This window comes from Pleurodeles waltl, chromosome 3_1 (assembly GCF_031143425.1).
Source record: "Pleurodeles waltl isolate 20211129_DDA chromosome 3_1, aPleWal1.hap1.20221129, whole genome shotgun sequence".
Taxonomy (NCBI): Eukaryota; Metazoa; Chordata; class Amphibia; order Caudata; family Salamandridae; genus Pleurodeles; species Pleurodeles waltl.
This window is the reverse complement of record NC_090440.1, coordinates 1,569,571,782-1,569,585,196: the sequence shown is the minus strand read 5'-3', so window position 1 is coordinate 1,569,585,196 and position 13,415 is coordinate 1,569,571,782.

Genomic DNA, 13,415 nt, shown 5'->3' with positions numbered 1-13,415 from the left:
ATTTCAAATTTTGGTCAAACCCAGTTGCTACCCGTGTACATGTCCAATGTTTAAGAAGGTAAGAAGAAGATAAGCTACCTCATGTTTTCCTCAATGTTGGAACATCCCTGTTCTGGGAAACAAGTGGCAAGTAATAATCTGAAAGTAATACGTTTTTAGTTAAATGAACAATTTGCAGTACTTAGACTAAATACACAAGTTGTAGCAGATTTAAAATTGGGGACTTCAGTTAATATCGAGGCAAGGTTATCACAGCTTCTCAACAATATTCAAAGGGTAATTTGCTATTTACTACGATTGTAGAGTGAAGTAATGTTCCATGACTCATGAGAGGCAAGATCATGATGCGCCCACCAACACTGGTAATAATGTATTACACTCTGCACATTTGCATATGTAGTTTATACCATTGCATATTCTTCAGTGTAAAAGTTTAAAAAAAATCTAACCAGACCAGGATGCAAAGGGTTACCTTTTGCAGTAGGATAAAGTTGCATTGAAGTGGCACTACGACTATGAAACAAGCTGCTTCCATTTGTAGTTTTAATACACAATCTGCAAAACATTTAAGGACGGAAGTAACTCTACAAATAATTGTGGGGCATATCTACATATGTAAGACAGACAGATAGATAGAAAGAGAATAAGAAAAAGGACGTTTTATGTCAAAATGTTAAGATTTTATTTTTAAACCAAATGTTTGTGAATTCGATTTTGTCTCTGGCTATGCCACAGGAATTTTAAGAAAAGGTGTCAAGGCAAACACGATTCATATTCAAAACACATGTTCCATGTACAAAGTGGAGGCAGCCTGTTGGCATTGCTGCAGTGTGAATATGGAAGGATGGGTTCATGTAGTAGGAATCCAGAAGGACAGACCTTTGTGTTAATAAAAGGTTGAACAATCCATGAAGTCGAGCTTCTCATTCATTCTATAGGGGTCTAAGCAGCAGAAGATGTTATTTCAACAAATCTCCAATAATCGTCTACCACACTGGCTCATAATACAATTAAAAAGGGTATATAATACGCCAAGGTTTTCACCCACAGTAACTCACCTTAATTTATAAACTGTACATGGTATCAAGTATTTGCAAAATTCCTGGCCCTAACGTGCTCTCTGATATCAAAGAGATATATTTACCTGATGCACAGAGGACACTTGCTTTCTAATCGCTTATCTAATATTTATGTCTTAATAAAAGGACCCGGAAATATTATGACAAGCGATGGCCTGGCAATTGAGAAAATTACATTATTGTGTGATTTCAGGTATTTGTGCGTAATCTAAACGTCGCAGATTGAGCTGACCCAGTATTTCATCCCTTTAGAGTGAGTAACATATGCATCATTGAGTTGGGTGTTGATAACACCAACTGTTAAAAGTGAAAAAAAACATTTCAATTTGCCTTCTGTGCTATATTTTATAAACAACCGATGTCACTTTTATTAAAGGTATACACTGTAAGCATATGGTTATTATTTACTAACGAATATTGACTGCAAAATTTTAAAACAGTGTTCTGACATTTTTGTCAGATCATAAGAAACTGTATTGTTTGCTGTTTCGAAAGGTTTACATCGACAACGTGGTTACAAATAAACTTGTCCAGAAAATCGTATGAAATGTATTATTATACAGACATTAGTAGTAATATAAAAGAACAGATATCACTTATGCTGTTATTTTGTCCCCTTGGATGTGTTTAAGCAATGCTATGTGCTTTGAGAGCGCATTTCATGATCTAGTGCAAGTGTTGCCTAAGGAAACCTTATTCGAGGTGAGAGATGGTATAAAAATAGAAATCTAGTTTACCAGACAGCCACGGAAAGTAACATTGCAGACACAAATGTAAAGTAGGCGGTTAATTAAAAGAGAACTACAGCTTTTTCAAATGTGCATTCCTAAATGCTTGACTGTCCACGAATAAAGATCTAAAACAGTGATCAAATGAAAACAAAGAAGAAAAGCAGAAATACAAAAGAATTCAGTTCACTTCTTCACCAGACTGCTGCCTTCAAAAGACACTGCTCACCACATCACTCCATAAAAAATACAGAATCCTTAATTGGTCTGTGCTGCTCCAACATGTTTTTAATGAAAATGCAGCACATAACTCTTAGTTTGTTGGCTGGCAGAGCCCAATTTACAAAAGTGGGAGTGCAAGATAAGAAAAGAGTACATCTGCAAGGCAGGCGGTGCAATGAATCACACAGTGCCAGAGTTGAGCAGAATATAATTGAGTCCAACATCTCTGAGCACTTTCACCATAATTAATGATAATCTGTAACAGAGGAATCTGAGATTCCAGTTCAGAGAACTGTTTAATTAGGCCAAGTAATGAAAGCAGAAGCAGTACAAGAATATGGCCAGCCTCATGATTAATGATTCATGCTACTGAACACAAACGTGCCGCACCGTTAACTCTCGGGGTTGCTGCAACTCTCTGGCATTTGCAAATAGTGAAATGCATGCATTTTTATATTTGAAAGATCTCACAGGCAGAATCTTCTTTCTGTGCTATTTACCTGATACATATAGTTCCTAAGGTAACAATCTTTTTTTTCACAATCTCATTACTCTCTTTTTTCTTTCTTTTTTCTTTTTTAAGAAAGGCTTTGTAGCTATTCGAAGGACAGTGGCTTTACAATGTGACCTATTCTAACACATTCATGCTTCAAATACTGTTCAAATGTTCAAAGTGTCTCTGGATTTGAAGTAGGTTGTTGTCTGGCAGACATCAAAAATAACATTCATAACTTTTTGACTAAAGCCATCTGGGGTCCACAGATCCTTACAGAAAACTAGTCTGACGATTTCATTCATCTCAAACATCATCTGCTAGATAGAAATTAGCGATAAAAATAGAAGCCTTTTGGGGGAAGATCACCGTGTCAGCAGGACACCTACCTCTGGCATGCTTTCCCATTGAATCTCCGCCAAAACACAATTTAAAAAAATTGTGAAACACGTGAAAAAATCATATTCTGACAAATTTTGCTTTCTTAATTCCATAATTGACTGTGTTTCTTTCATTCCTGGACAAATCTTGAGGTGTAGTTTCCTCTAATTACATGAGCTCCTCACAAAACAATAAAATTAAAATAAATACATTACAGTGATTGAAAAACATGAGTATAAATATGACGTGAAGATGTACTACATGTCCGAAACTGTCAGTGCACTGAAGAAATGGTTTTATGTTAAAACCTTAAAAAACTTCAAAACAGTGGTGAGGAGAAGGGCTTCCTAAAGTGCAAAAACGTCTTCAGAACAATGTATTTACTGTAGATGTCAAACACTTTAAACCAATGGTTTCCAACCTTTTGACTTCTTTGGGCCCCCACTTTATCATTACTGGAACCTGGGGGCCCCCAGTGAATCATAATTCCCTCACACAAAGACATTACTGAAAGCTGGGGACCCAGGGCCTGATTTGTACTGTTTTAGCACCCCATTTGCGTCATTTTTTGATGCAAAAGCGGCACAAACGTACAAAATATCATTGAATTTTGTAAGTTTGCGCTGATCTTACATCAAAAAATGATGCAAATGCGGCACTAAAAAAGTATAAATCAGGCCCCTAATCTGTTAATATTATTTAACTTTCTAAGCAGTCGCGGAACCCCTGAGGAGGCTTTGCGGAACCCGAGGGGTCCCTGGACCACAGGTTGGGAAGCACTGCCTTAAACATCCTATCTATGACGCAATTTAGCACCTGTTTTCATTTGAAATACTTTTATTGATGGTGTAGTCAATTGTTGTAAAAGGTAACTTTGGCATTTCGACATATCGGCTATTTTTATGATAGTAAGGAGAAGAAGGTTTGCTGAGTCAGTATTTCGGTTGAAACACAGTCTAATCATTAGTCTAATCATTCAGTACGAGAGGATTGATGCAGTGCACGTCAAATATGGCCTGTGCTGTTCTCAGAATTCCTACAGCACTGCTAATAAGCTGCAACTGTATAGTTGTTATATGGCATGCACAGACATTTTCCAAATGCACTACTTATCTCTGTTTGTGTTTTAGAATGGCACTGCACAAAGCGCATGCTAATCCGCTCTGTCCTCTACCTGATCATTATCACGTTTTACCCCTAGATGTTTTAACAAGGACAGTTGTGTCATAATTGATGTATGAAAAGCATAAAATAGATTGCACAAGTATGTGTTCCCTTCCCACCAATACAGTGGCAGTGGTGGTCACAGCATGGTAGTTAGAACTAGGGCAATGTTTTCAAAGAAAACTTTCCAAAAAAAGTTTCCCCACCTCAGTTCCTTCCTGCAAAGTTTCTGGGTGAACTGTCAGGCGGGGGATGCGAATAAGGTGGTCCCAAAAACTTTTTCCCTACTAATTTTTCCATAGGAAAAATGAACAGTGATACAACAAAATTTCTGACCACAATCACACTAAATTTGGCAGAAAGCTAAATCTTAATTCAGAAAGCAGGCTTTTTATGATTTGGTGTAACTCCATTCACTATGTTTTGAGAAATTAAGGCTCAAATACTTTGGGGCAGATTTATGAGCCCATAGCGCCTCATTGCGCAACATTAGTGTAATTGTTTTACGCTAATGTGGCCCAAAGAGCCCAAAATCACCAAACCAAATTTACAAAGTGGCAGAATGCATGCATTGCGGTACTTTGTAACCCTTTGCACTACACTATACCTGCGCCAGGCATAATGTATGCAAAGGGGGCATTCCCCCATTAGGGGGGCCGAAAAAATGGCGCAAAGAAATCTAAGAGATTTCTTTGCATCATTTTTTGGCACTTATAACACCTGCTCAGGGCAGGCATTAAAAGGAGGCACACAATTGTTTACAATGGGCCTCAATGGGCTTTGCAGGATTAGCGCCGAACTAGAGTAAACAATTATGACGCTAGTACAATAACAACCGCCATGGTGTGCCATATTTTAAACACGGCGCACACATGATGGCGTTGGGGGGGCGCTAATGGGCGCTACAAAAGTGGCACTGCACCAAGTCCTAAAATGATGTCACAATATATCTGTTGATGTTGCAGCCAGCCAGTCAGATTGCTCAGTACTGTAGGACTGCTCTAAGCCCCATGGTTCCAAAGGTGCTGACAGGAAATACAGCCCTTTCACAAAGGCAAAATGCTCAGTTTATTTTTTTTTAACATTGTGTTACTACCCTGAAGCATGACTATATTTTTAATATTTTCATTTTGCACAGTAGGTGTGCAGATGGAAGGCATAGCCTGCAGTCAAGCCCTGCACCCTACTGGTCAAAAATTACCAACCCCCCCACTGAGATGAATTATTATACCTTAATATTGTTCTTTTTTTGTTATATTTTTATTGTAAAACTGTAATACCTTTAAAGAGTTAAATAAGTTTGATATATTATTAACTATTTCAGAGAGGCTCTTTAGAACAGGATATGCTGAGGATTTGTAGATTAAAACTTGAAAAATGAATACATCTATATGGAGACGGATTTTTGTATTTTTTTCACTTTTTTTTTTCAAATGACCCCTATCAGGGCACGCTCCATTAAGTCGGTGCTCGTGTCAGGGACAGGCCAGCCCTGTAAACACTCCTCCACCAAATGACACAAAGTCAAACATGGCACACACAGGAATCCTTGTGTTTGAAATGTATTCTTCCAACAGAGATGAGTAACCTAACTACCACCAACGCGTTTCAACCACCAAGGTCTTGATCGTGATCTTGTAAAGAACAAGAGTGACTCACAGAAGGTGGAGGAAAATGTCTCCATCAATAAGAGTGTTGGTATACCGCCAAAGACGTCTGGCAGAAAGGTCCAATGTCCTGCTTATTTAAAAGATGATGTCTAACCTGCAAGTTTGTTTTCTTTTTTTTTTTGTTCCCTCCATACCATTCGCAGGTTCTTGTTCTCCTTCGTTTGTATATTAAGTGTTTATTTATTTTAGAGCTGTAGATGCAAAATATGCTTTTAATGATCACAAACTGAGAAGGTTCCCAATGCTGTACCTTAGGGCCCAGAGGGGGAGCCCAGCCCGGTGTCATACGATCCCTGACGGGCGCAGATGGGCCCGCCCTTGGCCCGGGCTTTGCCCGGGCGCATCCCGCGTCGCGGGAGGCCAGTGGCGCTATAAGCGCTTGTGGGATACTTGGCTCCGTCCCCCTGGGCACACGCAATGTTTTCTGGGACTCCGAGTCCCTGGTCCCCTTCCAAGGGATTCTGCTGGCTGCTCTCTTCCCGAGTTGCGGGAGGCCGGTGGTAATATAAGCGCTTGTGGGATACTTGGCTCCGCCCCCCTGGGCACACGCAATGTTTTCTGGGACTCCGAGTCCCTGGTCCCCTTCCAAGGTGTTCTGCTGGCTGCTCTCTTCCCGCGTTGCGGGAGGCCAGTGGCACTATAAGCGCTTGTGGGATACTTGGCTCCAGCCCCCTGGGCACACGCAATGTTTTCTGGGACTCCGAGTCCCTGGTCCCCTTCCAAGGGGTTCTGCTGGCTGCTCTCTTCCCCTGCTGGCTGCTCTCTTCTTTTTCTTAGAGCTGTATATTGGTCTCTTAGGCATGTATGTACTTTAGTCTGTATTGAAGGGAGGTGGTATGTAGTATTCTATGGTACATAGGCCCTCATTACAACCCTGGCGGTAAATGCCACTTACCGCCGTGCAGAAGACCGCCAACATACTGCTGCGGCCACGGAATTCCGCTACAGGTATTACGACTCACTGCTCGGAATCCGCCATAATACAGACACCCACACAAGTCCGCCACATCAAAGGTCAGTGATAAACTGGCGATAACAAAACCTCCACAGTCACACCAACAGGAATACGCCCACAGTATCATGACCCACAAATCAACACGGTGGTCTTTCAACCGCGGTAATTCATTGGAGGTACACACCGCCGTGCTCAAAATACACACACATATACAAAACACAACCACATTGGACAATTCGAAATACACACACCTGATACACATACACACACCACACCCACACACCCAATCCAATATAAAGCACACACCCACATCACCCACAAACCCTTACTACCAGAAACTTGAAAGCAGGCCACAGAGAGACACTACCTAAAACAACACCAGCATCCACAGACACACAACACCATCACTTACACAACATCCTTGCACCTCAAACAACACACACAAACACATCCCCTCACACATCCCAACAGACACCACCTCACACATCACCCACACCACATCATGGCACCTCAATGATGCCCCAGGTTGTCTGAGGAGGAGCTCAGGGACATGGTGGAGGAAATCGTCCGGGTAGAGAAACAGCTATTCGGATCACAGGTGCAGCAGACTTCCATTGCAAGGAAGATGGAGCCATGGCGCGGAATTGTCGACAGGGTCAACACAGTGGGACAGCATCCAAGAACACAGGATGACATCAGGAAGAGGTGGAACGACCTATGGGGGAAGGTGCGTTCCGTGGTCTCCAGACACCAGATTGCTGTACAGAGGACTGGCGGTGGACCCCCACCTACTCCCACACAACTAACAACATGGGAGGAGCAAGTCTTGGCAATACTGCATCCTGAGGGCCTTGCAGGAGTAGCAGGAGGACTGGACTCTGGTAAGGCAAATCTTAACTACTTCATCCCCCACCCTACCTGCATGCCACACATACCTCACCCTTACCCTCACACCCATCACTCCAACAACCCACATATACCCCACCAACACAACTCACACATCCCAAAAACAAGCCCTGCATGTAACACCAATGCATGGACACCCATCACCAAACATGTCCACTACAGATACCCACACAGACCCCAAACCAACTATCACACAAGGACGAAGCCAAGAATGCAAGCACTGGAGTATAGGGTGACTCACCCATTGCACACAATGGCACACACAGATGCAATAATCATGCCTTTACACCCCTACAGGACCCCTACCCAATGTCACCGGACTGGAGGTGCCAGACATATCCAGTCCCCCCTCAGAAGAGACCCACAGTGATGACAGTAGCTCTGCACAACTGGATCAAGATGACCAGCCAGGCCCATCAGTGACCTCGGGACAGGCGGTTCCACTGAGACTTTCACAAGCCACCGCAGAGCCTCCCCCCTCAGGAAACACCAGCACAGCACCCACCCAGCGGGTCCATCCCTCTGTCTCCAGGACACGTCAATCAGCAGTGTGTCCACCACTACAGGGAACCCAGGCAACCCCACTAACACAGGACAATCAGGGACCTGGGGGCAGTGGCAGTGGGCACACGGTTTAGGAGACAGAGGCACAGGACAACAGGGAAGCTGGGAGGACTGCTGTGCGACAGGGGGAGGACAGGCCCAGGGAACCCACTCTCCACAAGGCACACTCCAACATCATGGGAGCTTACCATCATTCCCAGGAGACCATGGCAATGGTACTGACCAAGTTTCAGGAGACCCAGTGGCTGCAGGAGGAACACTACCTGGGGATCAGGGAGGACTTGAAGTCCATTAACAACACCCTGGTCACCATTGCAGGGGTGCTGGCAGACCTTCTCAACACCAGGAGGGACACAGTGGCACAACCAGGGGCCCCTGACACTAGCCTGGATGACGAACAGCCCTCCACCTCCGCCGGTGCTAGTGGACAGGAGGCACCGCCACAGGAACAGGACACCAGCACCCCACCCCCTGCAGATGGAGAACCACCCCGCAAACGGTCCCTGAGATCCAGGAACAAGACAGAGAACATTGCCAAGACCCCCACCAGGAAATAAGACCCCCCTGAATGTCACCCTTCTGCCCCACTTTGTCACCCTGTCCATCCTTAAACTGCCATTGCTCCACTTCCTATGCCCCTTTGGACAATGGACCTGACTGGACTCTGCCATGGACATTCCTCCACCACCCCCCCACCGCCCATTTCACAACCCCCTCCACTTATTTGCACAGAAATAAAAACACTTCAATCACAAAACAATCTGGAGTCAGTCTGTGCTTTCACAAACGTGTAATTGCAATAACCATGGAATATAGCAATGTCAATTTACCTGTGCACATACGGATGTAACACAGCTGTAGGCCTGGAGGAAATATAGCAGAGGGCACAAAGTGGGACCCACATCTGTGAAATGGAAAGGCAAAGTGACAAGTCAGGGTCCGTACACTGAGTGAAAATGACAGACTTATGCCAGCTCCTGAAATTGTATGAGATGTGGGAGGCAGTGACATCTTCTTACCTGTGTCTCACTGAAAGTATTGCATGGTTATGTTGTTTTGGTTGTCGATATCCTCTTCTTCTGCCTCCTCTTCTTCACTGTCCACAGGCTCCACAGCTGCCACAAGACCACCAGCTGGCCCATCCTCCTGCAGAAAAGGCATCTGTCGTTGCAAAGCCAGGTTGTGCAGCATACAGCAGGCCACGATCATCTGGCACACCTTCTTTGGTGAGTAGTAGAGGGAACCACCTGTCATATAGTGGCACCGGAATCTGGCCTTCAGGAGGCTGAAGGTTTGTTCAATCACCCTCCTAGTTTGCCCATGTGCCTCATTGTAGCGTTCCTCTGCCCTTGTCATGGGATTCCTCACTGGGGTCAGTAGCCATGACAGGTTGGGGTAACCAGAGTCACCTGCAAATATCGAGGGACAAGTGTTAGACACACACTAACCAGTAGGGACAACCCCATACCCAGACACCTATTCACACTGTATTGGGTCCTTGGCCTCACCTATTAGCCACACACAGTGCCTCTGGAGTTGCCCCATCACATAAGGGACGCTGCTATTCCTCAAAATGTAAGCGTCATGCACTGAGCCTGGAAACTTGGCATCCACATGGGAGATGTACTGGTCTGCCAAACACACCATCTGCACATTCATTGAATGGTAGCTTTTTCTATTTCTGTACACCTGTTCACTCCTGCGGGGGGTACTAATGCCACATAATTCCCATCAATGGCACCAATGATGTTGGGGATATGTTCCAGGGTATAGAAGTCACCTTTCACTGTGGGCAAATCCTCCACCTGAGGGAAAATGATGTAGCTGCACATGTGTTTCAGCAGGGCAGATAACACTCTGGACAACACGTTAGAGAACATTGGCTGGGACATCCCCGATGCAATGGCCACCGTTGTTTGAAAGGAACCACTTGCCAGGAAATGGAGTACTGACAGGACCTGCACTAGAGGGGGTATCCCTGTGGGATGGCAGATAGCTGACATCAGGTCTGGCTCCAACTGGGCACACAGTTCATAGATTGTTGCACGATCAAGTCTGTGTGTGACTATATCTCTCTTCCATTGTCGACAGGTCCACCAGTGGTCGGTACACCGGAGGATGCCGCCATGTCATCACCTGCCCCAGCAGACGTGCCTTGTGGAGGAGAACAGCGAGCAGAGAGTCAGCCAACACTGAGGTATCCCAAAATGTCATTTGCACAAAATTATTAATCCGCAATGTGCCTATAACTGTGTGTATTCCAGGCCTACATAGGTGTGACGCAGTTATAATTAATGCCATGTGGCCCCCTGAAATGGCGGCTGCCTGACCTATAAGGTGGGACAAGAGGATATGAGGTAACAGCAATGGCGTTGTACACCGTCGCAGTGGGTGGTTCAAGACCGCAGCGCAATTCTTCATTGGTTAACATTGGGCCCTATGGATCCGAGGAGCCAATGACAATGTACGCCGGTGGTGACAGTACGCACCGCCGTGGACGTGACCTCCATTTTCTGTCTGTTCACTCACTTGATACCTGACCTTCAACAGGAGAGGACCTACACTGCAAGTGCTGCTATGACCTCAGTCTGGAAGCGACGATGGCTCAAGTGTCTGGGGAAAGGGCCACTGCCTTCACTTCGGAGGAGTTGGAGAAACTAGTGGATGGGGTCCTCCCCCAGTACACGCAACTGTACGGTCCTCCAGACAAACAGGTGAGTACACTGTGAGCATGCTGCATGGGCAATGCCTGTTTTGAGTGGTGTGGATGGAAGATACATGGTGGGGCTGAGGCCTGCATGTGCGGATGGTGAGTGTATGTGCGTCAGGGCAAGGGTGGGAACGGGGTGCAATGATTATGACGGTCCGGACGGGAAAGTCATTTCTTTTCCCCCTGTACCATTCCTCTAGGTCAGGGCCCACCAGAAGAAGGGTATTTGGTGTGCCATCGCCAAGGATGTCCGGACTCTTGGGGTCCACCACAGACGGAGCACCCACTGCTGTAAAAGATACGAGGACCTGCGCCTCTGGAGCAAGAAGACAGCGGAGGCCCAGTTGTGCATGGCCTCCCAACGTGGGAGGGGTGCCTGTTGCACCATGATCCCCCTGATGTTCCAGATCCCGGCGGTGGCGTATCTGGAGTTGGATGGGCGCTTGAGGGCATCACAGCAGCCACAAGGGGGTGAGTACACTCTCATTCAGCTGACTTTGCACGCATTACTGTGTCTGGGTTGGGGAGGTGGCCAGTGGGTTCCCCTAGGCCAGGGCGATCTTGGTAGGCAAGGTCCCTTGTGAGGCACCCTATGTGGCACCCCAACCCCACTAGTGGTTAGAGCCTTCTACACCTAGTCAGGCTCCTGTGACTTCCAGGTGTGCAGCAATTGGGCTTAGGCCTTGTACCTCATGGGCATGTGATTAATCTAGGAAGTGCATGGCATAGTGCAGAGGGCTGCTCACTGTCTGTTGTGTCCACCAACGGTAGTGGTGCTGCATGCACTGAACATGTTTTTCTTCTGTCTCCCCCCCCTTTTTGTGGTCTCCCTGTTCTTGTGTGCAATAGCATCATCAGGTGGAGGAGCAATGGCACCGGAGCAGGTGGGAGCTGCATCCCACTTGGCCCTGGAGGGTGAAGCTACGGAGTCTGAAGGCACCAGTGGGACGGAGGGCGAGGGGAGCTCCATGGCGGCGACAGGAGCAGAGACCAGCAACAGCGACTCCTTCTCTAATGGGAGCTCCCTTGCAGTGGCGGGCCCCTTTGTGCCCACCGCATCAACAGGTACAGCCACCACCCCCTACCAGCACCGCCCTCCCAGCAGCCCCTCAGCGTGTGTCCCATGCCCGCTCACCCAGGAGGGTGGGCATCTCCTTCGCCCCAGGCACCTCAGGCCCTGCCCCAGTCAGCCCTTCTGCCCTCAGTGAGGAGGATATTGACCCCCCTGAGATCCCTTACTGTTGGGCAGTCTGCCATTCTGATTGCCTTCCAGGGTGTTGAGAGGCATTTGCAACAAACAAATGCATACCTGGAGGCCATTCATTCTGGCCAGGCAGCCCAACAGAGAGCATTTCAGGATCTGGCCTCAGCACTGATGGCAGCCATTGTCCCTGTGTCCAGTCTCCCCCCTCCAACCTCCTCCACTCAGACCCACTCCCCTGTACCTCAGCCTATCCCAAGCATACCATCAGACCAGCATGCACACACATCAACACACAAGAGTGGCTCAGGCAAACAAAAGCACCATACATCCCACAGGCCCTCACACAAGCACCATACCCATGCAAACATACCAACATCCACTTCCTCCACTGTGTCCCCCTCCTCCACGTCTCCTTCCTCCCTCCCAGTCTCGTCTCCACTCACACCTGCATGCACTACATCCTCAGCCACTACCTCCATCACCAGCACGCCCATCACCACACACCGCTCACGTGCACTCACCACCCCCACTACCATTCACACATCCCCTGTGTCCTCTCCCAGTGTGTCTGTGAGCCCTCCTCCCAAAGTACACAAACGCAGACACCCACCAACCAAAGAGCTATCCACCTCACAACAGCCTCCATCCCATGCACCTTCACCCAAATTCAGCAGACGTACACCTCCTACAACCACTACCTCCCCCTCCACTCCCAAACCCCCTCCATCTACCCGTCCCAGTGTGTCAAATTTTTCTTTCCTGTCAAACCTTGACCTCTTCCCTTCACCTCCCCCCGTCCTTCAACAAGGGCCAGGCTTTCCAGGTCCCAGCCCAGCACCTCAGCCACCACATCCCCAGGCACAGTGGTGCCAGCAACTTCGGGGTCATAAAGTGCGCCAACCATCAGGGCTGCCAGGGTGCCACGTAGAGAGGGCAAGGACATTCCCCCACATGCCAAGATGAAAAAGGAGCCCACATCCCGGAGGGAGAAGCCGAAAACACCAGCCACTAAGGGGTCAGCAAAAACAAAAGGGGATAGTGGCAAGACAGCTGCGCCACCATCGAAGGTGGGGAAGGGCAAAAAACTGAAGGGCAGGTCAGGAGAGGGCATGGTGGCACAGACTGAGGGACCAGTGTCACACCTTCTGTCCACGTCCACGCCAACCTGTACGGCGGCGAACACCGCCACCTGCACCGGCACCTGCACCGCCTCTGGCATGTCTATAACCGCTGCAACAGTCCCCAGCCTCTTCCCCGGTGGGCAGCCGTCCGAGGCTGCAGGAGACATCTTGCTTTCTCCCTCAGCAGGTGCTGACACATGCCCCGCAACCACAGACCC